This window comes from Peromyscus californicus, unplaced genomic scaffold, assembly GCF_007827085.1.
Source record: "Peromyscus californicus insignis strain IS unplaced genomic scaffold, ASM782708v3 Scaffold_4__1_contigs__length_199733344, whole genome shotgun sequence".
NCBI classification, from domain to species: Eukaryota; Metazoa; Chordata; class Mammalia; order Rodentia; family Cricetidae; genus Peromyscus; species Peromyscus californicus.
Genome location: NW_026294562.1, coordinates 12,165,626 through 12,176,683, shown reverse-complemented (window position 1 = coordinate 12,176,683; position 11,058 = coordinate 12,165,626). Strand labels below are relative to the sequence as shown.

The following is an 11,058-nucleotide window of genomic DNA, read 5'->3' as shown; positions in this document are numbered from 1 at the left end:
TTAAAGGACTGTCCTACTTTGTCTTGGCAAAGTTTGGCAGTTGCTTTCTTTTGTATACTGTTTGTGCAGTTTGAACAGTATACTGTCAGCAGTTGAGGGAAATGTAGTTTTTTTTTTCCAAATGGCTAGCTTTTTCCATAAAGAAAGCAAACTCCATATAGAGATTTTTTGGTGTCCATTTTCATCTTTTGAAGTAAATTGGTGCTGTCAGGAGCAGACATGTCTCACTGTCTAATGTCTTCTTTTATGAGAAGACTTAGATTATTAAATATATTAAAGTCCAATTTCTGTAGGTCTTTGAAGTGTTTGAAGACCATCTATCTATCTAAATATGTCTGTGTATGACCTTGAAAACATACCTCACATGACTGTAAGTTTGACTATTACAAAAAGTTTAACTATTATAGATGACTAGCTATTAATCTGTATTTCTTAATTAAGCATTACATTTTTAAATGAATTGTATAAGCACAATACCCTAAACAAGAGTAGAAACATACATACAGTATAACAAAATTAACTTTAAATTTTCATCAATAAACCAAAATCCATAGCAATGTAAAATATTTTGAGATTAATTGTTGTTTTTTGGATTAAAATAGATTCAATAACCTAACCCTTTTTCCTATCATTCCTATATCATATTCCTCTTTTTTCTTTTTTTTTTCATTTGATTAAGCAATTTTACTTCTGAGCAAGTTTTTAAACCATTGAAGCAGGATATGAAAGAGCTATTTGCCCATTTATGTACCCTGAAACAACTTTCACAATATCTCAGAGGCACAAATGGCTGAAGTGTCTGTCAGTAGATAAATCAAAAAATACATATTCATAAACATTGTGAATACATGTATATATCCACATACTTAAGTGTATATACAGTCATACACACTGCAATGCTTTTAACCTTAAAAAGATAGGTAATGCTCACTTCAGCAGCACATATATTACAATGAGAATGGCACAGAGAAGATTAGCATGGTCCCTGTGCAAGGATGACACACAAATTTTCGAAGCATTCCATACTTTAACCAAAACCAATTAAAGACAGAACAAAAAAGAAAACTTCAGACCAATATTCCTGGTGAACATACATTAAAAAATGCTCAGTAAGACACTTGTAAACACAATACAGACATACATCAATAAGATTATCCACTAGGATCAAGTTGGTTTTATCCTTGAGATGCAGGGATGGTTCAACATACTCAAGTTGATACACACAATAAACCATATAAATTGACACAGAGGAAAAATTATTTGTCCCCAAAGATAGAAAAAAGTCTCTGATAAAATCCAATTGGCCTTCATGATAAACATCTTAGAGAACATAGAATATAGGACTAGAGAGAATATATCTCAACATAATAAAGTCTATATATGAGAAATGCACAGTCAACATCATTCTAAATCAAGAGAAACTTGAAGCAATCCTACTGAAATCAGGAACAGCCAACATTTGCCCACCAGCTCCATTTTATCTATTTATAGGAAACAGCCCTGATAGAGTCTTTTAACTTCCCTCTGAAATTTCACAGGCAAGACTACATGCTCTGCACTGTTCTCAATAGTATTATCCTCAAAGCTCCTACAGAACATCCCATTGAGTTCTGAACACTCAATGGGTTTTCTTTCCAAGAGTTCCAAAGTATTTCTGCATTTTTCCACAAAACATGATCAGGTCTATTAAAACTATACTCCACTATGCTGCTATCAACATAGTTAAAGTTTCTATTTCTGTAACAAAACACCATCACCAAAAACAAGTTGGGGAGGAAGGGATTAAAGTTGGCTTACACATCCATATCATAGTTCATCATCAAAGGAAGTCAGGACAGGAACTCAAATATTGCAGGAACCTAGAGGCAGGAGCTGATGCAGACGCCAAGAGGGTTCTGCTTACTGCCTTGTTTCCCATGGCTTGCTCTGTCCACCTTAAGTAGAACCCAGGACCAGAAGCCCAGGGATGGCACTACCCTACACAGATTGAGATCTCCCCCCATCCCCCACATTGATCACTAATTAAGAAAACAAAGCCAGAAATTTTAGAGGTATTTTATCAATTAAAGTTTTCTTTTTTCAGACAACTAGTTTGTGTGTCAATTTGACATAAGATTAGCTAGCACAGCAATTACATGGGTTTTTTTTTTTGTTTTGTTTTAGGAATAAATACTTCCACTTTATTAGAGTTTGGGTCTTTTTCAGATGCTACTTAAACCAAAGATTTTTCTCCAGCTTTACTCTCAGTTGTTCTGACAGCGAATTTATTACAGAACAACAAGGGATGGAGAGAGAGTTCAGTTGGTAAAGTGCTAGTAATGCAACCATGAAGACCCAAGTTCAATCCCCAGTACACACGTAAAGGGCCAGGTTTGGTGGTGCATGCATAATTCCAGTGGTAGAGAGGAGGAGATAAGCAGATCCCTGGCAATCGCTGACCAGCCAGTCCAGCCTATTAGGTAAGTTTGAAACCAGTAAGAGACTTTGGATAAAGGAACAAAGTGGATAGCTACTGAGAACTTATACCCAAGATTGACCTCTTGCCTGTATGTACATGCATATATATGTACACATGCACCTGGGATGGGAAAGAAAGGGAGAGGGAAGAACATTCCTCTTTTATCTTTCAGGAAGAGATCTTTGAATTTAACTCCTTCGTTTATCTTTTTTTTTTTATTATGACTAATAACAACTTGTAAGAACCACTCTAAACAATGACAAACATCCAAAATCCATTGAATTACCAAAACCCACCCATTAACTCATCTCTTGGGAATGTGGGTATCATTCTCTACCCTATTTCCTGTTCTTTGAGGGTGCTGGTATCTTTAGTAGAACCTTAAGAAAATCAAGATAATTGTTAAGTCTTGACTGGAGTAGCTTGTGAGGTTGGCCTATCTCAACCAGCATCCTTAAAGTTGTTTTGGATGCACAATTTTTTTTTTTTTTTTTTTTTTGGTTTTTCGAGACAGGGTTTCTCTGTGTAGCTTTGCGCCTTTCCTGGAACTCACTTGGTAGTCCAGGCTGGCCTCGAACTCACAGAGATCCGCCTGGCTCTGCCTCCCGAGTGCTGGGATTAAAGGCGTGCGCCACCACCGCCCGGCCTGGATGCACAATTTTGAGAAAACTGTAACGGAGGTGTTCTGAGATGTTGGATCATCTGGGCCATCCATTTTTATTTGTGGTGGGTCCCCTTGTTCCGAAAATACATGAACTTTTAAAGGTAACATACATATGTGTATTGCTACAAGCATAGACTGTGTATTATACACAAGTTAGACAAAGATGAATTTTTGTTTCATATTTGAGTAAGTAAAATATACATTATGTGTCTTGTAGTTTCTCTAGGTTTATTTCTTTATGTCTATAGTCACAAGACTAGAAATCCATGTTTGACTCTGGTTTTGTGTGTTTAGAACCTTTTTTAAGCTTTATCAAGTCTTAAGTGGATGCAGTTGCAGGATGTTCGGGTGCCATTTGTAGGTGAATTTTTCTGGTGGGACAAAAGTAACTACACTGAGATTTATCATTAATTATAAATGCTCAGCCAATAGCTCAGGCTTGTTACTAGCTATCTCTTGCATTTTAAATTAACCCATATTTCTTATCTACACTCTGCCATGTGGCTTGGCACCCTTTTCTCAGTATGGCAAGTTCATCTCCTTCTCTCCATGTCTCCTTGAAATTCTGAGCCTCCACCCTTCTTCTTCACAGTGTCTGCTTATTCTGGTTCTCCCACTTAACCTTATCCTGCCTAGCTACAGTCTAGGCAGCTTCTTTATTAAGCCAATTACAATGACATATATTCACATAGTGTAAAGGAATATTCAACAGTGTGTTTTACATTTAAAAGATTAAAATATTGTCTGATGTACTTTTTGACAATGTGAACATAAAAATCATATTACAGTCAAGTCTGCCTTAATTATGAGATATTTCAAGTTAGTGAAGTAAACTAATCAGTTGAACACAGCAGTACCAGTACAATCCAGGGGGATGGAGGAGAGCATTTATTTCAATTTGAGCTTCAGAAGAAAAGACTGGCTTTTAAGACACTTGGTCATTTTTGTTGTGTATGTACATACAAATCTTGCAAACCAGTGTTTGTGAAAAATGCAAGTTTTCCACCTCTGAACTACAGGATTGACTATAGCTCTGGTTGACATGGATTCTCCTAGGCATCCAATATGGTTGTCAGCACTCTTTTTATAACAGATAAAGAGTGAATAGTTTCATGTTGGTATACTGTTCAGTTTCTGTATCAATAATATAGCTCTTCCATGGTAGCTGAAAGATAGCCACAGGCACCACACAAGTAAAAAGGTTTGACTGAGTTTATTAAAACTTTAGTTACAAAGATTGACAACCAGCCAGGTTTGGGCCTTGGCATGTAGCTTTATGACTCCAGCAAAACATAGTGTCCTATAGACTACTTAAGCTGACTATACTGTTCTCTGTTTTTTTAACTAAAAATATTCAAAGCCCCTCTCTGTTTATAAGCATCCAATATGTAAATATGAGTGTGTTTAATATTCTTTAATTGAAGGTTCCAATATTTTTTCACATCATCCATTATACTTCTCCAACAGTGAGACCAGACATTAAATGATAGTCTCCTAAAAGATATATTCCCTCTTTCATGGAAATTGATAGTTTTCTACTCATACCAAGCATTTGACTTTTCTAAGCACCTACCATGTAGACAGAATGCACTGCCCAAAGAATCTGTCCATCTGTCCCTGCTGACACCAGACTCTGTTTTCCTGGAACCTGTCTCTGAAAACAGAAAATTCTTCCCAGCTTACTGATATATTCTCTTCAAAAGAGTCTGACATAAAAAGAGAAGGACTGTGGTTATTTTCTGCAGTGATTCACTGATAATGAATAATGAGAATATGAGTAAAAACTCACATCCCCATTGATTTATGAAAAAATGAATATACAAACAATGTGGCATTTAAAAATAATTCATCTTTTCCATCTTTGAGGCTGTATTATACTTCTCAAAAATAATTTTCAATATATAGAATAAAATTTTATTTATCTTTATTATAAAATTGAATAAGTGGTGGCTGAATCATATTATGAAAGACTTGGAATTCCAAAAGGTCTCATGTGTTTTGTGCAGTATCTTAACTGTTGACACTTGTGTCAATCTAATCTCAATTACTTGGACAAAATAAATGACTAAATCTCCTGAGCACCACATTCAAGATAATCCACATTGGTCACATTCTTCCTCTGCAACTGTCACCCCAAACACTCCTTAATCAACAGTTTACCTACCATAAAATTTCTCCAAACACTTTCCAGATATTTCAATCTTCTGCACTTGATTCTAAGAGAACTATAGTTCTCTTCTGTCTTATTCATACTTTATAATTTCTGACCACTGCTTCCTACCATTTTGCATATACATGTTCTCATGGATTCATCTTCTTCATGCAGCCAGTGAATATCTTTCTGAAACAGCTTGAAAGAAAAAAATCATGCTATTCTTATCTAAGGTATGGCTCATTTGCGATATAATTGCATGTGCTGTGTGTGTGTGTGTGTGTGTGTGTGTGTGTGTGTGCGCACGCGCGCATGAATGCATGCATGTGTGTGCTATTGTGTCATTTCAATTAACCTCTACCTAATTAAAATATAAACACAACTTTTCTAGTAATTATGGGCAATACTAATTACTTAAGAATGGAGGTGTAATGGGATGATTGCATGGTTTATTTTGTTTCAACAGATTAAGATATTGAGAAATTCAATGACATAGCACCTTGCTTGAAAAATATATACATTTTCATTAACATATGCTCTTAAAATAGCCACATACACTATCATCATCTGAGGTCATAATCAGAACGTTTACCTAAGAGAATGAGCAATATCCTGAAACCTGATATAGAAATTCCAAAGCCATTTAATTTAATCCTAGTATATATTTATGTAGAACACTCTAAAAAACTGTGCTCAGACTTTCCTAATGAATTAAAAACAAACATAGAAATTAAATGGTGGTGAATTTGTCTCTTATTTTTTATGTAACATGTCATATAAGTTACCTTTTATTCTTTTGTAAGTAGTCCACATTAAGTATTCTCAGATTCCTAAAGATATTGGCTCGTATGTAATATTAGAAAATATTCTTTCTTTCACTAGTTTACATAATTAAACTTAATAGAAGATATTTAAAAGTTTGCTGTAAATGAAAATTTCACTTTAATTAAATATTTATTACTCAAACGAGTTTCAAGTTGATATGGATGATATTATCAAATAAAATTTCAATTTAACTTGAATTAAGCCACGCCCTGTCCCCCTAAGTCTAGGTTGTTCATGAAATGCCAAAAAGAATTTTAATTGTGATACATATAGGCTTTAAATAAGTCTTTCTCCTTTGGTACTCAAAAGAGTTGGAATATGAATTTTGTGACATGATTACTTATTAATAAGAAAGTTAAGTGAGAATAATAAATAATAAATAACACAGTATTTGTTATAGGCAATTTAAAAAATTTACAAAAGCAAGAAAATACAAATGTAATTTTAAATACAGTTGGTTTTGTTTGTTTGTTTGTTCATTTGTTGTTGTTTTCCTGAAATGATGTAGATCAACCCTAGGCTGTGTGCATGCCAGGCCAGCACTCTACCAGCGAACTGCATTCTTAGCCCTGGATTTAAGTGGTAGGTTTCATGATGTCAATCAGGATGATCTTAAACTCCCTATGTAGTCTGAGCTGCCCTTGAACTCAGGATCCACCAGCTCCTGCCTTCAAAGTATGCAGATCAAGGTCTGTGACACCATATGCATCTAGGTTATACAAAATTATTGCTATAAGTTTCTAGGTGTAATTTTATCTAATTGTCATACAGGGTACTAGCTGACTATTGACCATAAGGGGGAGAGCACTAAGTATTACATAACTAATGGAAAAACATCAAAATCCCTTTTCTATAACATGAACTTATCCTTGTTTTTTTTTTTTTCTCCTGTTTGTTTTTTCCAAAGCCCTGTGCAGATCTGAGGTCCACGCCTTATCCTCAAGGATGATATGATTCTAGGACGATGGTACCACAAAGTAAATGCCCACATTAACCAAATGTATTTGAGATGTTACACCTTGGAAAACATAGTAATCTGTGCTTGGACAATGAGGTTCTTGGGAATTCAAGCTAAAAGAATGATAGTTGGAAGGCAGGACTATTAGCAGATAGATGGGTGACCAAAGATGCTTTGAGTAGACTTTTATCCATACAAGACCTAGCCAATAGTTCAGCAATGCATCAATCAAAGTTATAGGAAAGAAGAAGCATTAAGGGGGAGAAAGGCCACAGTATAGACAAGGTAAACTAGTAGAAGAGGAGAATACTGGGAAACTTCACTGGTCTAACCAGGCTGCTGAGCTGGCTAATCAATGGAATGAGTTTTTACTCAAAATTTGGAATATACAGTGAGAGTGAGAATGATGTGTGGTGGTATTTTACTTGTACTGAAATGTGATTTTAATTGTATGTTAATAAATAAAGTTGTCTGGGGGTCAGAGCTATTAGAGCCATAGCAAGTGCATGGCGGTGGTGGGGCACGCCTTTAAGGACCTGGAGGGCGGTACATTCAGGCAGTGACGAGGCAGTCACATGTTTGGGTTTACAACCAATGAGAAGGCAGAACAGCTAGACTATATAAAGATACACACAGGAAGTAGGTCCCCCTTTTCGGAGAGCTCTCTTGGCTGAAGAGGATCCCTGAATCAGGAAGGGTGAGGCTCTTAGCTCTGACCTCTTGGCTTTCTTCTCTGAATCGGCTCTGTGTTTCTTATTTAATAAGACCGTTGGTTACATCTACAATGATGTGGTTATTTCTCTCGAAAATCCTCTTGGTGAATTGGACTGTAAACAAGGAAATAGAATACTTGGTTTCTTCTAAGCTTTGATCCAATTGGTGGTTTCTTTCATAGCTTCCTGGCTTTGAGGGAAATATGTTTGAAAAACTCCTTCTTTAAACACTCCCAAAATTTTGTTTAATATTTCCACTCACATGATGTCAAAGGAAATAGAAAATTCCCATCTTTCTCATGCTTAACTCTGGGCATGTGCTGGTTAAAGTGGTAACAAGACTATCCTCTATACTTGAATGTCTCACTTCTCCACCTTCTCAGAAAAGTCAGTAAAATGCGATTTGCATCAATTAAATGTGCCTTTCTCAAGATGTGACCTGGATTCTCACTCCTGTGCATGCTCATGCTCTTGAATAATCACAGACTTTAAGGAAAGCACTACTGTCTTGCAATTCAGAGTATCCAAACACAATGGAGAAATTATGTATATTATCTTTTCATCTGCTCACAGAGATATAGAAAATGGAAAAGATGTAAAATTAGCTCTGTTCTAAACTCATCAAGGAAAGCTCTAGAACATGCATACATAATAACCCCCAGAAATGAAAATCAGTGTGAAGGCTCATGGCTTTCTCAAAAACGATTCACTTTTTGAAGATGGTTTTGACTGTTATTAGTTACAGGTCTTCTATCGACCTCAGCATTTGCTTTGGATCACACTATCTGCTTCCCTTTCTATAACTTCTTACATTGAATTCCAACTGTTTCCTGAAACCATTTTTCAACACATGTATCAGGAAAATCTCTTTTAATGGAAGTACCCACTGCTGCTCTGGCTTGCTGAACTTGTCCTTCTCTGGTGTTGCAGTAGAGGTGATGTGAGAACCAACCAGAACTCAAGTGTGAAAACTAGGAGTGAGGCATTCACATCCCACTGAGTACATCCTGGTCACCTGAGCAGGGTGGAAGGATATGCCCATAGGTCTAATCTTTGTTATGATCCTCTGGTATAGTTCAGAGGCCATTCAATGTCCTCATGAGATCACAGGTAGCCACCACAAAGAACCGTAGTCTACATCTTATACACTTCCTTTTGTTTCCTCTCTCCAGCATCCTACTCTTATTCTCTGAGAACACTTTCAAAATAACGGTTGCGGTATAAGCTCTTGTGCCAGTTTGTCATATCGCAGACTCAAATTCTGAAGCAGGTACTCACATTATGACATATTCCAAAATATGAGAACCATGAAAACAATGAACACTTTTAGGCACACACTATAAACCTGGTGTTTAGCCTATGCCATCTCATTTAATCTTTTTGCCAGTCCTACATTGCCTATTTCAATTCCCTTACTCCAGTATAAATCTCTAAAGTTGTTAACAGTGGAGTTTACAAAGGTCTGACCCTTTGATATGAAGTTCATCACTTCTTCCGTTTTTATTTCTACACAGCTGGCTGAAACCCAGGAGTTCAAAAGCTCTCTGGCACCAAACTGAAAATTTCAAACCTGCAATTGTTTTAATGATAACCACAACAGACAGATTTTGTTTGGGCCACTTTAAGCCTGCTTGCTCTGCATGTCATGCTCTGTAAAACTGTGCCCAACATCTGCTTGCATAGATAAGATGAGCCCCCTGCACAATAAAACCCCAAGCCTCTGCTGACTTCTGCAGCTCTGTGAGCCAAGGACCCCTCAGAAGTTCCTGGTTATCCTTCCCTTTTGTGTGCCTCTGCCCCCAATCCTGGCTTCTGACTGGTCTCTCACTATGCCTGTCCCCATCTGTCAGAGGGTAGCCTAAATAAAGCTTGCATGTTTTACTGCCACCTGGTGGTCTTATTTTTATTTTGAACTGCCTCAAAAATCCTAGCACACCCAACATGCCCGTTCTAGCTTAACTAGGTTTCTAGTCTTGGTTAATTTGATGAAAATTCATCTTACAAAAGGAAAAAAGCAAAACTTAGCACTAATAAACACAAAGCTTGTTTGATAGCACAGACTTTATCAAATGCATGACTATTAAAACTGGCCCATGATAAACCTATAATCTCATGCCAAGAAAATTCAAATAAAGTTGACAGTCATGCTGCCTTGCTAGGATTCCATTTGCCACAAGCACTGAACGTTTTATATGAGTGATATTCATGAAGATAGAAAGTTAAAGGGAAAAATATATTTTGATTATATAAATAGCTATCAGGCATATGTTTAATAAGTTGAAAATTACTTAATAGATAGTCATTAAATTGAGAACATTACATGTATTCAGCCAATACTTCAGCGTTACTGAAGCTAAGAGACCTATACAGCAGAACCAGTGGTTAATTTCAATAATTTGAGCCCATGTTGGGCTTAAATATGAAGTATACAATTTCATTAACTTTCATGAAACTCTTTTCCTATCCAACACTTATTTTACTCAAGGCAATAATTTAAATAAATTTAAGCTCTTCTGTATTGATTTTCAACATTTCTTTTGCTGTAAATTTAAATATTCTAAATATGTTTAAATACTGTTCAATTGTATAACCTTGGTTTTGCCCACTTGATTGGAATAAGAAACACCCACAGCATAGGGAGGCACATATTTTATTGTGTCTGTGAGAACTTCCCAAAGAGGCTTAATTCAAGGGGAGACTCACCCCTTAATATTAGTGGCATCATTCCAAGGTCCTAGACTGAATTAAAAAGGCAAAAATTAGCTGAACATAGGAATTTTCCTGTTTCCCAGTCCATCTATATATTAGCCAGGAATCTCACACTGCTGCTGCCACAGACAATAGTTTTCCCCACTGCCACACCCTCCACCATGATGCGTTGGACGACAGGACAAAGGAACACTTCCTCTCTTAAGTTGCTTCTCATCAGAAATTTGGTCAAAGTAACAAAAGATGTGACTAACAGACCTGCCATATGTTGTGTGACAAAACTTTTCCTGAAAAAATAAAACATGAAGTCTACTCACCCCAGAGAAGGAGCCTATGACAAACCAAAGTCAGAGTGCCAACAAAATCCAACTTAGTGAGCCAGTGAGTTTGATTGGTGTTACTTAGAGGAATGTGGGGGAGGAGTTACTGACAGTAGCTGAAATAAAGGCAGTGGCATCACCAAAGCCGACCCCAGCATGGGTGACAGCTCTCAAAGCTGGCAACATGGATCATACTGCAGAGCTTGCAGGGAGCTGTACAGGTTGGGAGTGTCCTTTCCAGGTGCCACAGTTGTTCTAA

At 36.6% G+C, this 11,058-nt stretch overlaps 1 non-coding gene across 1 annotated transcript; it reads left to right on the top strand.

Annotated features, from left to right (window-relative positions):
• The first annotated feature begins 923 nt into the window (after window positions 1-923).
• Window positions 924-1,030, top strand: LOC128095751 (U6 spliceosomal RNA). Its single transcript, XR_008213362.1, has one exon. It is a non-coding gene; the product is annotated as a U6 spliceosomal RNA (small nuclear RNA).
• Window positions 1,031-11,058: the final 10,028 nt, after the last annotated feature.